The sequence below is a fragment of the Helianthus annuus genome, chromosome 3, assembly GCF_002127325.2.
Source record: "Helianthus annuus cultivar XRQ/B chromosome 3, HanXRQr2.0-SUNRISE, whole genome shotgun sequence".
Taxonomy (NCBI): Eukaryota; Viridiplantae; Streptophyta; class Magnoliopsida; order Asterales; family Asteraceae; genus Helianthus; species Helianthus annuus.
This window is the reverse complement of record NC_035435.2, coordinates 12,939,416-12,961,158: the sequence shown is the minus strand read 5'-3', so window position 1 is coordinate 12,961,158 and position 21,743 is coordinate 12,939,416. Positions and strand designations below refer to the sequence as shown.

The following is a 21,743-nucleotide window of genomic DNA, read 5'->3' as shown; positions in this document are numbered from 1 at the left end:
AGATTTGCGACACACTCAGAAGATTGTGATCAATTTGCTTCACATAATTGATCTTATCAAAGCACACGATGCCATTGGAGATACTTCCTTCTCCAGTGATGTACCCACCTTTATCACCCGCAAAAGCAACATACCCTCCTCTAATATTTCTCACGTCGTACAGGAGCCGTAAGTCGCCAGTCATGTGCCTGGATGCTCCACTATCAACAATCCAATGACTATTAATAGTTCCTCCTAGAACATCCTGCACATGTCGATTAAACACATCAGTTGAGAATGGGGACCCAAGCCTTAGTGGTCTTGGGTCGTCCCTTGGCATCACGATACGTAAGCTCTATCTCTTGATGGTTTTCAAGCACAACTGCTCCCCCTGAATTGTCACCCGACTTAGGTAACCAAGTTTGTCTGTGCCTACCAGTTTTTGAAGATTCTGGTTTTACAGGTTGTGACACACTTGGTTCCTTTTGCACTGTTTTAACTTCAGATTTTAAAGCTTTTTCAACAGTTTTCATGTTCTTACGTCGTTGTTTAGTTTCTTGTTCTTTTACAGTTCGTTTATCTTGTTTAGGTGAAACTGACCGACGTTGAGGGTGAACTGTTTCAGTTGGAGCTTTTTCAACCAATTTCTTCTTTGGAGCATTTGGGTAGTTTCTGATAATGTGCCCAATTTCTCCACATTTGAAACAAGTTCTCCTTTCAACAGACTTAGGAGAACTTGATCGACTACCAGATGTTGAACTTGTAGAACCTGAGGTACTTGCTCTTTCATCACACCCGTTTGTGTGTTGGGTGTAATTGTTATCACTGTTACGTTTCAAAATTTTGACTTGTTGTACAAAATCAGTGTTTGATTTGTTTTCAAAAGTCTCAATTTTATCTGTACCTCTTGATGCTACAAATTTAACATCTTTTCCTTTCTTCACGTAACGAGCTCCTTTTGATTCAACCTTAGCCTTTGGTTTTGGAGCTCGTTGGTGTTGTTTACCCTTAGAAGCAGTCGGTTGTTGAGTGGTTGGAGATTTTTGATTACCAAACTGTTTCCTAATCTCAGCCTTAGGAATTTGATCACATTGTGTTACCACAATTCCTGGAAGTGTTTTTCCCAAAAATTTGTTTGTATTGTCTTCAAAGACTTTGTCAATCAAAGATTTATTTACATTTTTAATTGGAAAAACATGATCTGAGTAGATTTTATTATCTCCAACCAAAGTGTACAACACATTACTGCTTTTAACAGTAGACACACCTGTCTTATCAACCTTGACAGGATCAATCACTTCCTTCTTAACAGATGGAACCTCAGGAGTATCAGGATCACAAAGGATGTGATTCTCTCGTGGAATATCTACTCCTTTCATCTTGCTAAGTGATTTATCCTGATCACTTACAGCCACATCTGATTCATCATCCGATGTCTCATAGTCCTCGATAATTGGAGGACTTTGCTTCATGGATGGTGAAGTTTCCTGTTCTTTAGAGGCTGTGTTTGAAGAATTGTCCGGTTTGAACCCAAGGCCAGTAGTAAACTCCTCAACATCAAGAGGCACACTGGGTTCATACCAAGGCATTTCTTCCTCGTCAGGCATCTTGGTATAGTTGTTCATCAAAGGGGGTGGACATTTGTTATACCCTATTCCTTTCTGATTTCCCTTTAGTTGTTGAACATCGATGATGTGGTCAAGCACAAATTTGGAGTTAGAATAACTATCCAATTTCTGTTTGATCGCATCATGTTCGCACTGGGCAATGGCTAATTGCTTTTTAGTTTCTTCCACAATGTTAATATATTCATTTATACTCACTTGCTTGTGGTAAACTACTTTGTTAACCTCGGACACATTTTTCTTTAAAGTTTCTATTACAGATTTAAATTCTTTTTCATTCCGGGTTAAAGCCATGTTTGCCTCTTTGCATTTCGACAGTTCAATAACCAAATTCTGGTTATGACTATGAAGCTTTTCTGATTCAAGCTTCATTTCTGCACATGATTTACAAATACTAGGAGCAGGTGGTTCAGAAGTTACCTGACTGGTAGAGGCTGAGCCGTTTGCCATAAAGGCAGTTTGAAAAGAAAAAGCTCCATCTTCAGAAAATAGCTTTTCCATTTCCGTTGATGTAGCAGCAGCCTTCCTAATCAGAATTGATTTCTGACATTTAAGCTCATCAGCTTCATTCAGAAGATCCTGAATATCTTCACCTTCTTCCTCCTCATCAGGCTCTAAGTGATTATCCCCAGAAACAGAGCCTTCTTCATCCGAACTTCCAGAATAACCAGAACTGCCATCGCTTCCAGAAGATTCTTCTTTATGAACATGCTCGATGACCTTAGCATACAAAGCAGTTCCACTTCCCTGATCACCTTCACCAAACTGCACTGACCAGTCACATCCTTCATCAGCTTGAACAGCCAAAGCCCGATTGTGATTGGTAGTTCCAGGCTGTCCCTGATTGTTATTCACTGCCACCATCCTCCGTTCACGGTTTTCTTGTTGGGCATTCACATTCGTCTGGTTTCTGAAAGGGTTGTGATTGCCGTGTTTTGTTGGTCGAGTGCACTCACGTTTAAAGTGCCCTTTCTCGCCACAATTAAAGCACGTGACGGCATTAATATCAAACCCATACTTCGTGTTTTTCTTTCCTTCCAACGAAGTTCTTCCAGTTCGTGCCATAAAATCTTTTGCCCTTCTAACCGCACTAGCAAAAGCCCATTTAATGTCCATCAACTCCATTTCTACCTTGTCGATCTGATCATAATCTTCATTGGTCATGTTGATGTTTCCAAGCTGACCTGCTACCAAACCACAGTATGCACTGACCATGGTGTTGATAATCTCCATATGTTCCTTAGCGACTTCAATGCTAAGGTGTGAAAGATTTGAGTTGTCGACTCGGATTGTGTGATGACTTTGGGGTTGAGGTTGAGGATTGCTTGTATAGTGAGCTTGCTGTTGTTGTTGTTGAGGTTGTGGTTGTGGCTGAGTTGGAACAGGAATATAGGACCTCGGATCGAATTGAGGTTGTGGTGGAGCAGCTGTTGACTGAGGAAACGGAAAGGAACTTGAACTTGTATTGGACACAAATGCAGTCTGCAGCTTAGGTTGCTGTTGCTGAGCTGCAGTGGATCTTGCCAAAACATCGAATCCTGGAAGATACATTTCGGTATTCTGAGGAGCTGGAGCACGCCTCGCTTTCCTAATTTCTTCATCATTTTTATGTTCCAGCTTTTGAATGAACTCATAGATGTTTACTTGATCTAGAGTTCCAGTATGTTTCAACAGTTCAATGAAAGAACTCCACTTTGGAGGTAAGGCGTCAGCAAATCTACTCACCATTTCTTGTTGAGTAGCGACAACTCCATAAGCACACATCTCACTAATCAAATGATAGAAACGTGTGATCATATCATTCAGAGTCTCGTTTTCCAAAAACTGAAAGGATTCAAACTCTTTCTTCAACAAATCATGCCGAGATTTTCGAGCAGCTGCATTGCCTTCTCCTCTAGCAACTAAGGCATCCCACAATGCTTTCGTGGTCTTGCAATATGAGAACTGATGGTAGATGTCTTTGTTGAGTGCTTGAGTAAGTGTGGCAAAGGCCTTTTTCTCCAATTCATAAGCCTTCTTGTCATTTTCAAGCATATTTGCATAACCCTCTGAAGTTGACGCAGCCGTTTCAAGATTAGTATTGAACGCATTGATGAAACACGTCCAAAGATCAGTGCTTTGCCCTTGAACATATGTGTGAAAACTGTTTTTCCATGATGGAAAATCGTTCATATGGTTCAACTTAGGTGGACGATTGTTGCTGCCAGTTTCACTTTCACTAATCAGAAGGTTCTGAAGACTTTGACTTTGATTGGATACCAAAGCCCATTGACTTGGACTTATTGATGGCTGTGGAATCATACTCTTTGCCCAATCTGCAGCAGTCACTAACTCTTGATTGTTTCGTGAGTCCAAACTCCAATCCCATGGACTTGTACAGCTCATTTTGATCAAAAATAAGTACCAAACCTACACACCACAAACTGTTAAGTGCAAAAACAGATAAGAATTGAAAGATAAAAACCTGTTCGAAAGATCAAGACTAGTTCGAATGATCAACAGTGATCGAAAGATTTCTGTTGAGTTTCGAGCAAAGTCTTCGAAAGATTCACAATGAAAGATCCTTATCTTTCGACCAACTATCACGAAAGATTCACAGTTCGAAAGATCCTTATCTTTCGAATACTGATCTCGAAAGATTCACAATGAAAGATCCTTATCTTTCGAGATGAATCCTTATCTTTCGGACTACTATCTTTCGAAAAGATTCCAGAAACGAAGGATGATCCTTAGACTTCGAAAGACTACTCGAAAGATGCTAATCTTTCGAGCTGTCCCTAATCGAAAGATGAACTTTCGATATCGAAGGATATCTTTCGGAAGATTCTGACACAACTGACACAAGGTTGACGGGTAGGTGGGAAAGGTGATGGGTTGGTGCACAACTTTCGGCAGAAGGTATGTGCAGACCTGACTTTTCACCAACTTTTTGGACTTTCAAAAAGTTTACCCAAAATAGACACAATCTTATCCAAACCAGTCACCGGAATATATGATCGGAAAATGGCCGGAAAAATCAAAGTCTCTTAAAAACAAGTTTTCAAGTTACCCAAACCAACCTTGAACACTCCCGAAGGTTTAGAAACCGTTTTTCAGTTTAGAAAAGCAAGAAAAACCACCAAAACGGGTGCTAAACCTAGTGTCCAAACACACCAAGAACTCGAACAACTCGGTTTTAAACAAGGTAAAGAGCAAGGCTCTGATACCACTTGTAGGTCCCTTTTCGCGGAGGATTACGAACCTAAACCTTGTTATACAAACCTACTAGCAAGTGCGGAATCCAAGCTAGTAGGCAAACCGAGATGAAGCAAGTAGAGAAACAAACACACAAGATTTCACCGATTAACACCACTGTATTAATACGTATGAAGGTTCCGGTTACAAGCACAATGTTTACAATCAGTTTGCAAACTCTCAAAGTGTGTGCGTGTGAGTTTCGGACAGAACTCTCTCTAACTTCCTTTCTGTCTGTCTGTGTGCATCTACCTTTCACACTACACTGCATGGGTATATATATACCCAGCACAGGTTGTCTATCCCGAAGGATCCGATAGATGGTCCGAAGGATCATCTATCGAGGACAAGTCATTCGAAGGAAGAGCAGGGACCTCGAAGGATGATCCTTCGAGGTCTAACAGTCGAACCATATCTATCGACCATCTCGAAGGATCAACAGTATCCTTCGAGTCTATCCTTCGAGCCTATCCTTCGAGACAGACTAACATATTTCGGCTTATTGGCCAAGTCAAACTAGGAGGATAGTTGACTTGGTCAACTTACAGACTAACTTAGGACATCGTTTACATACAGACCGAATACAGACAAAGTACAGACACAAGTGCACCAACAGCTTTAGTTTTGTAAAATCCAATTTCATATTAAAATAATAATAACACTTTACTATTAATTAGGTGGGGAAGCGTGAATAATATTTGGATCGTACCGTTAGAGGGGTGGGGGTGGTCATCACTTGTACAAATTCCATCACTCACAACATCCAATCAAGTTCCGCCATGTCATCAACTATTATTCCATCACTCACAACATTTTTTAGTGGAAATGGTCATCACTCACCACCACACCCAACAATTTTCCCCAACAAACAATTTCCCTCTCATCAATCAAAAGATAATGCGTCAAAAATATAACGGGAATTTAGTTCCATGCATGATGACAAGGGGGTGGCGGTAGTATTTGGCCAAGTTCCACGCGTGGTATTTATTCATCACGCACAAAAGTGTTGCCACCCCGGGTGGCCTAATAGTAACGTTAAATAATCGATAATTGGATACATAATTCCAACAAACCGATCATACTTGTGAATAAAAAGACATAAAAAATATATCCTTGAAAACTTGGTTTACTTACCATGAAAGAAATAATACATATATCTTTGAAAATCCGATATATTTAACCATAAAGACAATACGCATATCTTTTAATGATCGGACATACTTACCCATAAAAGACATAATACACATATCTTTAATAACCTAGAATACTTAGCCATGAAAGAAATAATGCTTGTATCTTTGAATACCCGACATACAAACGGATGAAAGACATAATACCCATATCTTTGAACACCGGACAACATAATACCTATGTCTTTAAAGAATTCAACAGCCATTACCTTAATCGTTTTGATGGATTAATTATTAAGAAGTCATGCACATGATAAACAAATCCTGAATGATCTTATTGTTTGCTAGTTAGGTCGAACAATGATGTAATTACCACGAGTCGCATAACCAAACCTTGGCGTTTTGCCTCCAAACCAATGCGTTCACAAACATTGAATGTTATGATAAAAATAGTGTTTAGATTGTACGGAATTTCCGGTTATTTGCCATTTGTCACAGAGGAAGACCCTGAGGAAGGTCCGATGGATGATGCGTCCCTTGACGATGATTATGGAAGATTTCTTTTAATGACCACTTATACTGGAAACAATTGGTTATTTATCACGCGTGAGTGTGTTTATTTATTTTGATTGGTGATGTTAGTGGTTTCGATGTTGGACGATGGCATGTGACTTTTGATGGAACTTAGTTTGGGAATCTGTTTTTTTAATTAATGAGTTGGAAATATTATTTGTTATTAGTGGCTATGGCTCGTTAGTTTCTTTTCTGAGCCCCCGAGTTGTGTGTAGTTATGTGGCGAGTCCTTACAATAGAGAGGTTTTTTGCGTTTCTGTTGTCTTTAGTGGACTAACGTTTCTAGTTCACGGGGGTACGACCATGTGAACCCTTATAGGGATACTATGATGACGAGTGGCAATGGCCACATGTGAGGTATACGTGTCTCCCCAAGTTTAACGCTAGAATGGACATGTACGAGGTCGGTAGCTACGGTTACCCCTCAGCATGTGTTATGCATTTCGTTGTTATTGTGTGTTATAGGGGTATGGTATACTTTTGTGAATGGTCTTGTTTAAGTCACGTGTACTGATTATTTTAGAATGCATTATTGTTGATGCCCTAGTGGTAAGTTGATAGAAATGGAATGCGAGAAAGTGCCTTTCTTTTTGTGATAAGTGCCTTAATGATCGATTGCTTTGAAACAAGATGTAAGGTGTAGTGACGCTTAGTTGTTTTCTTACCGATGTACATATATGTGATGTTGTTGCACAATAGGATGTGTGGTCATAAATTGAGTTACAAATGTCGGCGTGGTGGAGCGTATCTTTTCCTTGCACATGCAGTTAGCAATGAAACCATGGTGGAAGTATGATAGTACTAAGTGATGCATATCCAAGAGACGAAGTCGTACAATGATGTGAATGGGAATGGATTCATATAGAAGACCTAGTTGACGCATATTTTTTAGAATATGATGTTGGGAAACATGATCATTTGCAGCGGAAGGTTTAGGTTTGTTCGAATCAATGGACATGATTTCTGATATGGAAGTGTGCAGAAATATATCGAATAAACAATAATATGCAGAATGTGAAAGGATTGAGAGGACAATTCTGTTTGAAGGATTGTCTTGATACCGGAATATGAAGCCAGTAAACAAGTATATATATATGTTCCTTTTGGCGGTTCCATTTGGTGGGAATAACTGCTCCGGCAGTTATTTGAATTACCCGCTTATCACACCGAATTACATAAGTTATCATACTAATCAAATATGTATCATCCAATACTTATACATAAGCATAATTAAGTTTAAATATAGTTCTAACATATGAAGAGTTAAGGCTGCATGATGGAGACGAGACGATTGATGCTTGAAGTAGTTAGTTCGTAGATGATGCACGAGTCTTAGACAATCATCGGACTTCGATGATTGTATGGCCGATTGTAGATATGGTATGCCCTACTTTCGGGTGAGATTAACCGAAAGGTCATGTATCAACGAGGGGAGATACGAATCGCGAGCCAGGAAGGCCAAGCGAGTATATTGTTACATGAAATGTTGTATAAGCGAATCATACAAGCTGCGAAGTTGGAAGCAGGCAATGGAGGAGGCACCTTTGATTATTGCGTATGGTGATTTATAATTAAAGATAGAGGGGATGATCACGATGTTGGATGGTGGTAGGGTGTCACGCAGAACTTTGGACGTGTGGATTTGAGGAGGTGAATAGGAATGGTCTTTAGCGAGCGTATTCGAGGACAAATCCTCTTTTAAAGGGGATAGACTTCTAACATCCCAAAAATTCGCTAGAAATTCATTCAGATGAAACCGACTACTCGGATTTTTTCGAATGAATCCATTGACGGATTTTGCGCGTAAGACTTTATTTCAATAAGACGATAAACAAGTTTGGCACTCGCACATTGGTTTAAATGAAGTAAAGGGGCTCATTTGTCATTTTACAAAGATGGTTATAATCACTTTGGGAACAAGTTAACCTTATGTGAATGTAAAGGGACTTGTAGTGTAAATATGGGTTTTTAAACGACTAAAGAGATAAACAGGTCATTATTGGGTAGGGTAGTTTCAGCCATAAAGAACAGAAAGAAAGAGAGAGTAGAGTACGAAAGGAGCATTAGGTCATGGGTTCGATTCCATAAAGGAGGTTTTCCCAGATTTATTGGGTTTCCTCCTAAATTGGTGTATATGCATTATTGTCTAGTGGAGATGGATATGATCGGGTGGTTCTGCTGGTGACACGATGATACTCCAGTGGTCCGTCAGTGATCCAAATTTGCCGTTCAAAAAAAAAAAAAGAGTACGAAGGGAGCAAGGAGGTGGCATTCAATTCATTCATACATGTTTCTAGTTTTTGGTTTTTGGTTTCATATGGGTTTTTCTAGGGTCTCGATTATGAGGATGAGGGTTGTGACATTTGCTGTTGATGATGGTGTTTTCACGATGATAACAATGATGTAGCTATGGAGATTCCGCCAAAATAGTTATAATGGCGTATGGAGTGGATGATAGCGCTCGATGCGGTTGTCGTGTGTGGTTATGTTGATGATGACTAAGGTGGTTGGTGGTTGTGAAGATGGTAGTGGAGGCTGTTATCTACGACGAAGATGATGATGTTTGTGTAGAGGTGAACGATGGTGAAGGCATTCGGTTCGGATGGAAGTGACGGTGGATGTAGAACGATTTGACTGCGGTTATGGTGAAGGTTACAATGATGGCGTTGGGAGGGTAGTTTTAGGTTCTTGGTTATGGTGTTTCTTGATGAAGTACGGTGTGGCGATGGCGAGGGACCGGTAATGCTGAAGTGGTGGCGAAGCTTGAAAATTTCCAAAGGGGGTCGAAAGTCATCGGACCTAAAAGTATATACCTAAAATAATTATTTTTTATAAAACCGGAGGTCGAAAACGTATATACCTATAAAAAATTCTATACGAAACGTACATATATAACACTACTGTGAGAAAAGTCCGGGGGGTCGGGCGCCCACAGCCCCTTCATAGCTGCGCCACTGGCCGAAGTCAGTGGCGGATCCAGGATTTTTTTTCACTGGGTTCACTTTTTTAGATACTCAAATTTCATATGACTGAACATAAAAAATTTCCGGTCGGTTCGACAATTCGGATCGGGTAAGGTTCATCGCATAATAAAAGTACGATACAATAATGAAAAGAAAATCGTCATTAGAAATTTAAAAACACATAATATAATATAAAATACGATAGTCTTTCACAAGATTTCGGTACTGAAGTTTACAATAAATAAGTTACAGTTAAATGGTCAAGTAACATTTGACATCACTTAATCAATTTCAGATCTGAGAGATGTATGTCTAATCTTGAAAAATCTGTAGTGACCCATCTAAATGTGTGACCATTTGAACCTATCAAACGGGCCAAAATACAAAATAAGGGGAACTGGTCAAATTGGTTGAACAAGTCAAACTGGTTAAAGTCAACTGGACATCAAAAACTCATACCATTTATTGTAAGATTGTAGTTTCCATTTTCAAAAATAATAGATCTTCGTAAATAAAACAAGATTAGGAAGTGGTTGCCCATCTTATAAGTAATATTACCTTGTAGACAGGCCCAAAACCACCTTCACCAAGCTTACAATCATCTGAAAAAATGTTTGTTGCATTTGCTATTGTGTTGAAGTCAAACAATGGCAATTCCCAATCTTCCTTCTTTTTGTCACTGCCAAAGTTGTTTTCTCGAACCATAAGACCGGTGGGTATGGGGAGGCTCATCCCCATGAGGATGGGTCGCCACGTCAGCGCCACATAGGAGGGGCTTGGAGATGATGGACCTAGGGGGTGGGGGATGAACCCCTTTATATATCTATACTACTTTAATAAACATATGTGAAGGACAAGATGGTAATTGAACAAGGTGTTGAAAAAACACTCAATGCATAATGTACAAGATTTAAAGCACAAGAAAACACAAATTTTTTACCCTTCAACTGATTCATCATCAACCATCCATTTCTTTCAATTTTTCACACGGATCACAATCTGGACGGCTGATATTCACTTCACATGGATCGCCCTTTCTACTCCCTTCTCTCTCACAACTCACATCTCACAAACTTTATCAGACTCTTTCTCTCTCCTTCTCTCTCACAACTCACATCTCACAAACTTTATCAGACTCTTTCTCTCTCTTTCTCCCAGATCCGTGATGAAAGATGTCTGGAGTGCTGATGGTTTGAGATGAAATCAGATGATGAACAACCTGTGATGAAGAACAAACATCAATGAAATCGAAAACACACAGGGTTGAACACGGATTTGAAGAAACCCTAACTGAAGGTTTTGTCCGGTCATCTCTGTTGTGGTTTCTTTCGGCTTTCTTCCACATCAACGATTAGCAAACACAAAGGTAATCAAACCCTAAAATGTCTAAATGGACTGGTTGTTTTCGTTCTCAGCTTTCTACCCTTTTGTTGTTCATCTAACTTGAAGGAGAAGTCCTGTTGAGTTAACATGTAATTTCATTAGGGTTTTACACGATGTGGTTCACCAGCTTAACGAGAATTTTGAATTATTTCCTTCTTTGATTTTTAGGGTTTTTTTTTTTTTGCTGTGACATATTAGACAGGTATTGGGATCCTCAATCGATAAGATTAACAATTCGTGCGTTGCTGTGACATATTAACAATTTCATTAGGGTTTTACACGATGGGTTGATTGACCTAATGTGTTATTTGTTTAATTACACCAACTTGTAAGCGCTTATCGCATAAACAGCATTATGTGCAACTCAAGTGTTGATTTATTATTGCTAATTGTGATTAGTGTACTGTTCTTTTAGCAGGTTTAATGGTGGCATGTTTGTGCTGGTTCAACAAAGCCAGAAAGCGGAGGCGACGGCTAGGGTTTCGATTAGTGATCTCGGTCTGATGTTCTTCACGATAGAGATGCACTCGAGATGGTAAAGATGGAATTCCAGCATTGCTTGGGGTTACAGGTGTGCTTGATTTGGTGGGGTTGAAGTTGAACGTTTACTTGAATCCTTTATGTATTTTTCGTTTTTACTAATTGCGACTAATTCTTGTCTTTGGTATTGCAGGGATCCGCGTTTGAGTTTAGTTCTGGCTGGAATCCGAGTCGATCGTTTCACAACTACTATGGCGTCTTCTAGGGTTTCATCAAAAGTCCAAATCAAGAAAATCCGTTGGGTCCATCACTAAAGGTAAACTCTCTAACCTCAACTGACTATGTTCTTTTGAGTATTGTAGAATGACCATGTTTCGCTCCTTCAAATTAAGCACTTCGGTTAATAAAGGGGTCTGTTTGATGTTTAAAGGGGTCTGTTTGATGTTTAAAGTCAATTTTGAAGTGGGGTAGCTTCTTTCTTGTTTGTTTTCCATATATTATTAGTATATTGTACACCGGGTCGGCAGGTAACAACATAATGGGTTCGGGTGATATTTCAACCAAACTAGAACGGGTCAAAACAAAGCGTTCTAGAAAATGGTCTTAGGGTTTCGACCAAAATGACTAAAACATAAATTATAGACGGCTGGCGAAATGGGTCGTAGCGGGTTTAGGTCGTTACGGTTCCAACCAAACTGGGTACGGGTCAAATGGAATGTTTTAGAAAGTGGTCATTTGCTTTGGCTCGGAATGGGTTCCCGACCTTTGGGTTGTAGCGAGTTCAAGTCTGAGCGTGCTCAGATCAAACTCGATATGGGTTAGTATTTTATTTGTGTTTTTGATGTTTAAATGAATCTGATGCTGAAATTTAGTATTTTATTTTTTATAGAATATAATTTTTAGATTTTTTTTTAATTTCGCGTCGAGGCATACGTCTTGTGAGGCGAAGGGAAAACGCCTCGAGGCAAGATTCCGTACTTTTAAACCTTTGCTTCTACTCCGTTTTGTTTTGGATTCTACATTTTTTACACATCAAGTTACTTGAGTTATCCCAGTTTTCATGGAGATTTTTTTTTTCAACGAAAAAGCAATCCTTACCATTGTTGATCCGAACAGGATTTGTTCTACACCAGTCTACTCAAGCTCAACCTAAGCAGGATTTGTTCTAGAAGTGTAAAATTTACTTTGTTTACAATTGTTTAGGAAAGAACAGTTGTTGTTGCTGCAGTTTCCTTGTTAGGAACATTACCAGCTCTAGCATCATTCAGCGATTCCACAAACACCACTAACAAATGGGTTACCAGAGCACTTGCGCTTCCTACTGCAGGTTCAAACTTTCAAGTTCCTATGAATTTATAATATTATTTTGTTTCATGATGGTTCAATGTTAATTTAGCGTTATGTTTTGTTTATTTTTTTTTTTGTAGGAACTGCCTCTAAGAAAGAGATTCGATTGAAACAGAATCTGCGGTAAATACTCTGAAGCATATATTTGACAAGCATGTAAGCTTAATTAGAGAAAGATGTTTTTCAAGTAAGTTATATATTAAAATTACTTTCTTTTTGTTTTCTCACCTTGCTCACGGATGGCTATATTTTTTCAAGTAAATTATATATTAAAATTACTTTCTTTTTGTTTTCTCACCTTGATCACGGATGGCTATATGTTTTTCAAGTAAATTATATATTAAAATTACTTTCTTTTTGTTTTCTCACTTTGATCACGGATGCCTGTTTATGTCATTGTTGTAGATGCTTGTGAAGCTGGAGAATTTGCTAAAGTGGCAACCAAGCCATTGAGGTTACACGTGTCAAACGTTTATGGCATTAGAGAAACCGGAAGGGGTCCCAATTCAGGTGTTGGCAGATTTTTTTTTAACATGTTGGTTTTTTATGTGAAAGAGGTAATAACTTCTCATCTCATATTTTTTAAAGTATAGTTTGAACCATTTACTTTTGGATCCATCGATTCTGGTTACATTTTCCAAACAGGTCTCAAGTGTATTTTTATTAGTATGCGAATCTTGTAAATCGTTTTTACAGAGGTTAGGGTATTATTGAGATGCTATATGTGTGTTTTAATCATTCTGACTCTTATTTATATAACAATAGAGGTCCTGGACAAAGTATTTCATGTCAACCCATCCTGATCTGTAATGGGTCAAAATGGACCCAAATGGGTTGGGCCAACTTACACTCTTTTTTTTATTAATTTTTTTCATTTTATAAAGTTATAAATATGCAAAGTATGACTCAATAGGTCTTTAAAAATTTGAGTTCAGTTTGTATGGGTTTTAATTTGTTCGGCCCTTTTGATCCATTTTCTTTTTAGTTAAACCATTTGACCTGAAAAATGTAAGACATTGAAACTGATATATGTGTAAGTTGATGGTCATAGGTTGTTGCTTTTATTACGACAAACAAACGAAGATTTATGTAAACAAGTTGAAGATCTACAAGTAAGTCGATTAAATGGGGTTGAGGAGCTTGTCTATCTTAGATGGGTCAACACTTGTCTTAAAAATGAGTTGTAAAATTCAACGTTCGTAAGTTCCGAAGTAACATCAAGTCCAGCCTCTGTTGAATGGCTCAATGGTTCTGTATCAAGTGAGGGAAGTTCCGAACATGTCAGTACCCAGAAAATGTTAAGTTTGATTAAGAAAATGAAAAAGTGGCTGGTTCTTGATGAAGAAACGAATGTCTCGGAACCGATTAACTATAAACTGAATCTTGGTTGGTCAGATGGAAGACGGCATTCTTGTAGCGGAGCAAATTGCTGTCAAGAAGATCTCATGGTGAATAAAAGACGACGATCCGATGGTTTTATATGTTTAACGGAAACGGATGGTGTAAATGATATGAATGTGGTGATCCAGGGGTCGCAAGTGCGTGAAGCTACAAAATTGAAAACGTTACTGGACGTTGAAAAACGGGCCTGGTTATGGAACCAGCTTAAACGGGTCAGATGAGTGGACGTGAACGTTGCAAGTTGTTGCTGATTTCATGGAGACATGGACTGAGTTTTTTTTGCATGTGATGGTTATTAGTTTATTATAAATAGTGGCATTGTTTTATTTGTGATGTAGCTTTTTTTTATTATTGAATGCAGAAGAAGCATTTCTTTTGCAACTTAACTTTCATATACATACGTGTGTGTTGTGTGTAATCAAAGGGGCCTGAACCAACAGTCTTTATAAGAAAATTTGATTTAATCTGTTCTAGGATATCACTTAACTATTACATCTTTGGTTTGTGCAGGATGAGACAGCTGATGAGCTGGCAGAGTATACGCGAGTTTGTGTCCAGCTTACCAAAACCCATCAAAGACTCCAAGAAAAAAGAGCCTGTACCGGACCATATTCTTGAATTGCTTGATGAAGCAACAGCCAATGTTCACCACCATGGTTTCGGTGGTCATGACCATAGCCACGGTCATGGTCAAGGTAAGGAAGCTGGATATCCAGGTGGTTATGGGCTCAGAGATGAACTTTAGTTCAGTGTTTGAACGTCTAGAACTGACGGTCTGCTATTGTTGTGGGTGTTCTTCCAAAACATATGGCTGTAAAAGATTTTGTATTGTGTTCAACGTCTTTAGTTTTCTGTCTGTGCCATTCTTGTAAGGTAAATCTATAACACAAAGTTATAAAACGCTTTACTTATTAGCATGATAAGCATTATTCCTTAATCTGTATATATTCGTCGATTATTCTGATGAAGATATAGTTTATAGAACATAGGGACATGGAAAAACTGGTGTGTTTCGTACATGGTTTTTTAAAAACTTTTAATATATATGAAGACTTTGGTACGAACCATTTCCGATCCAATCAGAATGCACACTAGAAGTCCTGATGCGAATACAATAATACAAAACACAACCATAGGGAGATTAGAGAACGAATACATTTTTGGATAGGAGAAACTGAACCAAAATTTGAACACAGCAAGCGAACAACTTGGTCGCTAGATCCAGTACACGAAATACATGATCTAACTCCCAATCGGACACACATGATTCAAATATTTAAACAAAAGACATATTTGGGTGGATTATGTGGGCGGTGGATCATCATTAACTCTTGTTTCCTGGAGCGTAAAACGTATATATCAACATTCAGTCGGGATCCTGCTATGTTGTTATCGATCGTTCTTTTGGACACTTTCATTCTCCTCAAACCAAAATCGATCCAAAAAAAGTGATCAGCGCCTTGGATTTTCTTTCTATTTGACAGCAGCTATCCATATCTTTGAGATTGAAATTCGACCAGCGGCAACCTAGCCGACTTTTGATGGCCAAAGCCACTAATCATTGAAGAAGATGAAGGGGGACCAAGGCATAAAAAAGCGTGCCTGAGGCACGTTGAGGCGCCTTAAGGCGCAACCCTCATCACCTCAGCCTACATAAGACGCACTATTTACAAGAAGCGTAGCTGAGGCGTGATTTTTGGCTAAAAATTGACCCTGAGGCGCTTCTTATGTATATTTCATTTTTTTGTGCAGCAAGTTGTTGTACAATATGCTTTTTAGGTTGTAAGTGTTTGTAATTTCAATTCTAAAATATATATAAAGCTTATTTGTGTCTAAAACAGAAAACGAGTACCACGTCATGAATTGTAACCCCGCCGGTTTTGAAGTACCTTAACCGAAAATTTAAATTTTAGTTATGACCCAACTAAACTAAACCTTCTCATGCACACCCTTAGAATTACCGTTGCATCACGAATTTGGTTTTGATTATGGCTCAAAACCGAACCGCCCCGTACATAGCCCTAAACTCACCAACCTAAGTGATATGTTTCCCGCCGCATCGCGCGGGTAAACGACTAGTATGTATATATATATATATATATATATATATATATATATATATATATATATATATATATATATATATATATATATATATATATATATATATATATATATATATATATATATATATATATATATATATATATATAGATGTGTGTGTGTGAGGAGAGAGGAAGGAGGCCCGTCATCATCAGCTGGGGGAGGACGAAGTTCACGGGAGTAGGGGCGGCGACGAGCATGGGGGTGGGAAGATGGGGCGACGACATGGGGACGGGCCGGAGGACGAGCCCCATTCCCTCCGGTCTAACAACACAACACTGTTTACTCCTATAGATAAAAAGATCTAACGTTGTAGGTAATCCACGTTTTGGAAAGATTAAGATTTTCGGATATAGCAGAAACATTACCATTCTTCTTCTGCTTTCTTTTCCTGTAAACAAACAAGCACATGCCCAATATAACAGTAGCTGACGGAACAAAAAATAATAATTGTGCCTCATACGGGATTCAATCCCGGGTGTCTTGGGGAGAATAACGCAGATATAACCAGTGGAGAACCAAGGCTTTTTTGTTTATGGGTTCCCATTATATTTTACTTATGGGTTCCTTTTCAGTTTTTTATATATATTTACACTAAAAATTAAAAACCGAATGGGTTCCTGGGAACCCGTACTATCTTAATAGGTCCGCCCCGCCCGAAGTACTGTGGGGGTGAGGGTGAAGTATGTTGGTGATGTCGGGTGAGATATATGGCGTTCGGTGACGGCGAGGTCGCATGGTGGGCTGCGATGGTGTGAACGAGTAGTACTGGTGGAGTCAGACGGTTATGGCATTGGTGATGACGATGATCGTGTCGAGGTGTTTCGTCAGTGGTGTCAGGAACGACGGGAGGTGGCGACGTAAGGGTGGTAGATAAGTGAACTGGTTGAATAGGGGGGGTGGCGGGGTAGATGTTCGTGTCATAAAGGTGTTGAAGGGAATGGAGGTGGGTGCGAATGGGTGTGTAATGCGTGAAGACAGTGGTGTGTAGTGCATGGAGTGTCAAAAATCACACAGGATGTATGATTGGCTTGTGATATTGTGATGGAGATGATAATTCTTATTAATTAATATTATTATTAATATCTATTAATATCTATTAATTAATTATTAATTAATATTAATAATACAATTTAATATTAATAATACAATGGAAATGAACAGTGATTTCTATTTCTATTTCTATTAATAATACAATGGAAATGAATAGTGATTTAAATTGTGGTTTGTTCTGATTGATCTATTTGGGAGGTCATCCATTTAAGACACATATCTTTCTTTTTCACCTCATTTTTAAACCTCAGAAGAAGAGAGAGTAAGGAAAAAAGGGAGAGAGAATGGAGGTGACAGAAGGATCACCACCGTCTAACGAACCAATTGACGGAGTGACGACTTAGGGTTTAAGAGAGGGAGAGGCTGTGTAAAAGATCATGACGACAGTTATCATTCCGACCAAGTTACACCAGATTCCGGTAAGATCTAAACCCATCTGCATGTTTTATTCTTTGTTAGATCGGTTCAAAACGGGTCTTGAAAGGATCATATATGCTGATTCCGTGAACACAAGTGTTCTGGTGAAGGTACGGCTAGGGTTCTAGGGAGTATTGCCGGCAAGGAGAACCAGGTGAAGAGACACAGATTTGAGAGAGCGGTGATGGAGTATCCGGCCATGGTCTCCGGCCGGCCACCCTAAGGTTAAACCGATGGTGATGGTCTGGTGGTTTTGACGCAGTAAAAAACCATGGTAGTTGACGGCGACCGTAACCGCTGTGGATTCTAGGGTTCCCGGGGAAGAAAGAGAAAAAGGGAAAGCTGATGGGGTTGCGGCGGTGCTTACCTAGGGCTCCGCCATGAGCCCTATTGGTGAAGCCGGTTTGGTCAATCGGACGCGACGTGTTGGCGGTGATACAATCGATAACGACGGCGATGCTGAGGAGAAGTTTGAGGCGAACAAGGTAACTTTACGACAAAAATTTTTAGAATGATTTATGTTTTGGTAACATGCAGTGAGCAGGTGATTTTGATATATTGTTAGATCGTAATTAAACTGTTGTTGGTTGAGATTAATTTCCTATCTTCAAGTGTGATTGAGTTTTCCGTTTCGGTTTACCTATCCATTTGAATCTGTGTTGTTGTAAACACACTTCTATATATGTAGGCATGTGAAATTGTTTGTTAATGGAAGCTCTCTAATGTCGTTTATGTTTTAATTTGTTAGCAATAGGATCGGGGTGTTACACATGCTATATAAAGCTAACACTATTATCTTTATTTTGACATAAGAACCACCCTCTAATTTATTTTCACTCTTACATGATGACATGTAAGTAATTGGATTTTAGCCTCATTTGGCTGCAATATCACAAAATCATGGTTTTGCAAAATAGAATCTTTAGGTATTTAGACTTTACTTTTCAAACCAATACCAGGCTTTTCTCTTAGCATGTTATTGCTCAAGTTTACCTTCTAAAATAATGTTTTAATTCGCTTCTTTGTTATGGCAGCGAACTCGTAGAAATACAAATGGTTTATACTTTATCATGATATTAATGTGTTATCCACCAGGTACTCTATACTCATGCATTGATAATCTGATAATGATACCAAGTACCTATTAATAATAATGTGTGGGTCAAACTAACACGCTCCACAAACCTAACCACTCATGTTGTCCCATGTGATACTTTTCTTTTTTCAGGCTCTGGCTGCTGGGCGTGGAGCGTCTGCCTCCTGGTAGAGGGAGGTTAAGTGATTTCTGAATTAGATGAACACCTATGCAACCATTTTCCATGGACAGTAACTTCTATTGTTTTTGTTTATGTCTTGAAACTAGATTTGGATTGATTGATGCAACCCTATGGAAGGAAATAGCCTCTTCGTTCTTCGTTCCATAAAGAAGCTATGACATAGTATACGAAAGTTACGGAGTGCGATGTTTGGAGAACACACCAAAAAGGATAAACGTTTAGTTCAACCAAGCACTTTTAAACTAACACATCTCTCCGTTGCAGGGAGAGTTCAGTTGGCATCTACAACAGCAACACACGTCTATCAAAAGCCAACTACTGCCCCTATGAAGTCAATCGCCACTAGGTAAACGGCTTTTCGAGTTATAAATTTGGTTGCCGGAATTTTTACGCCATAGATTCTTATTTTGCTCTTATAAATGCTTATCTCAACTTAAGAGACCAGGATAGCAACAGATTGCCATCTGCCGTAGAATTTAGTTGCGCCAAAGATAAGTCGAAAGAATCCCTAGGAAAATGACCAGTCGTTGCATTTTAACTACAACAAAAAACCGAACAAACCGCTGTAAGTATATCTTCCACCTACCAAATCTGAATTCAGATTTATATACATGTCATCAGGTAATTTTTTTAGATTTAAGACACGTGAATATATTTAGAGCTGAAATTAGAATCTCATTGTACTTCATTTTGTTAATATAATCTACTGGTACTTATATTTAAAAGACGAGCAAAGGAATAGTGTTTTGTTAGTTTGCTTACTCTATCATCTTCGCAAGTGGATAAAAGTTTCTAAAATTTGTTACGGTGTTGGCTACACTAACTTTAGAGTTGTAAACTAAACTATTGTTATACAAAAAATCAGTTGTGTTGAGTTTGTAAACAAAACTTTTATAGAAGTTATCATGTTTTAAAACCCCATATACATCTTAAATGTCCTTTTAACATCTAGGATATAGTGGTTGTTGGGCCCATTTGGATGCTCTACGAAACATATTATCAACTTCCCTTGTAATAGGTCGTCCAAGCTTTTCAATTTGTTCACTGTTATTAATCAACTTTAGTGAAAGCAATGACTTGCAACCGGTTTAAATACGTGCGTGTTATGACTTATATCTTCCCATATTGTTTATGTGTTTTCTTTTTACATCTTACTAGAGTAGCAAGGCTTATATATCGTATTATTCCCAATCTCTTATCAAATAAGATATCTTATATTCTGTAGGATCGTTATTGACGATCAAATGAGTCAATCAGAGCATGAATACCACTGTTTATGCAGCGGAAATACACAAAGAGCTTGAATCAAAGAGAATGGAGTAGAAATAGAATGCAGATCACTTTAAACACGTTTTCTCATTAATACTTCTCAGAAAATTTCGGCAGCAGTTCGGCTACACATTCGACATTCAGTTGCAAAATGAGAAAACACAATCACTATATATAGGGGGGCTGATTCCGCTCCTAATGACATCTTGTCATTTCTGGCGGAATCACCTTGTTGTGATTTCGCTCCAAATGACAAAATGTCATTAGGAGCGGAATCAAGACATTAACACATAAACTTTACAAAACAACCCCTATACTATACATAATTCACATATTTGACCCCTAGACCCTATACAAGCTTGACTAAGACTAAGACGTAGGCTTTAGACATTCGTGCATCAACAAACTTCCCCTTGGATACAGCCGAAGTCTTCAGTCTTGTCTTCGGGTCTTCAGAGTGACTTGAACATTTCTTCTCTAGGCTTTGCCTTCTTCCTTAGCAGATTCTTCAGCCTATCATTATCTTTCTTCCTTTTCTTTTCTTCTTCGACCTGTTGCTTCATCCATTTTCCTCTGTTTGCTTCCAGCTTCTTGCGTTCACGTTCAGCTTTCTTTCTTTCCTTTTCTTCAAGCGACCACCATTTAGAATTCAATTTATTTTCAGAATTAATGCCTTTCTTGTTTATTAATTTATTTTCAGAATTAATGCCTTTCTTCAAATAGATACAACTTGTTCACGGTCTTCAGACTGAAAATGGATCTTGTTTATGAATTGACATTCAATATCCTTGGCCGAGCAATTGACTAACCACATTGGGTCGTAAACAAAAATCTCTCGAATTTCATTCCCTGCTCTGTACGTAATCACAGCTTCTGTAGAGATACAGCTGTATACCCAGCCCATGAATCTTTTATAAAATTCCTGCTCCATCTTCGGCACTAGAATGTTCTTCATCGTTTTAGGCTTCTTCACATTCAGAATAGTTTCTTCAACCCCTGTCACCGGATCTACCCTTTGCACTCTCTTCGGGTAATGCGGTTTCCAGTGTTTGAAATCTTTCAAACCTCAAATTTTATCAATCCCCACATTGCAACATCATTCTTCCTGACGGGATACCCGAGGGTTCTAACTTTTGATAACTCATCCACATCCCACCATGGAAGGGACATAATATCATGTAACTTTTCAAAATATTGAACACCACATTCTCTCTTGATCGCATACGCATTAACTTGAGGCAGAAAACCCCAGCTAATGATATCCCCCAAAGAAATGCTTCTGTCTCCCTGATAATATTTCAATGGACGTTTGAATTTACGTTAATTGCTTTCCTTGAACCATTTCTTACGTTCTTCCTTCAGCAGCGAATCTTTTGTGGTGCCATCAAAGTTTTTGTCTTTAAGGATCTCAGCAACTTTCCTTCTAAGTTCATCCCGATTCTCTTCAGTGAAGAACTCCATCAATGTTGGAAACTGAGAGGTATCTTCATTCATAATCTCCTCATCAGG

The 21,743-nt window shown here is 38.7% G+C and overlaps 2 long non-coding RNA genes across 11 annotated transcripts; both read left to right on the top strand.

Moving 5' to 3' along the window:
* The first annotated feature begins 10,589 nt into the window (after positions 1 to 10,589).
* LOC110935625 lies at positions 10,590 to 15,035 on the top strand. 9 transcript variants are annotated; one of them, XR_002589264.2, is made up of 7 exons: positions 10,591 to 10,870; positions 11,306 to 11,458; positions 11,561 to 11,683; positions 12,571 to 12,694; positions 12,795 to 12,901; positions 13,120 to 13,224; positions 14,626 to 15,035. It is a non-coding gene; the product is annotated as an uncharacterized LOC110935625 (long non-coding RNA). The 9 variants fall into 9 exon arrangements; XR_002589262.2 differs by having other exon boundaries at positions 13,766 to 15,035; XR_002589263.2 differs by having other exon boundaries at positions 13,120 to 13,271.
* A 2,473-nt stretch (positions 15,036 to 17,508) lies between these two features.
* LOC110934323 lies at positions 17,509 to 19,659 on the top strand. 2 transcript variants are annotated; one of them, XR_004888267.1, is made up of 5 exons: positions 17,509 to 17,690; positions 17,799 to 18,173; positions 18,723 to 18,783; positions 18,917 to 19,311; positions 19,404 to 19,659. It is a non-coding gene; the product is annotated as an uncharacterized LOC110934323 (long non-coding RNA). The 2 variants fall into 2 exon arrangements; XR_002588236.2 differs by having other exon boundaries at positions 17,786 to 18,173.
* The last annotated feature ends 2,084 nt before the right edge of the window (positions 19,660 to 21,743 follow it).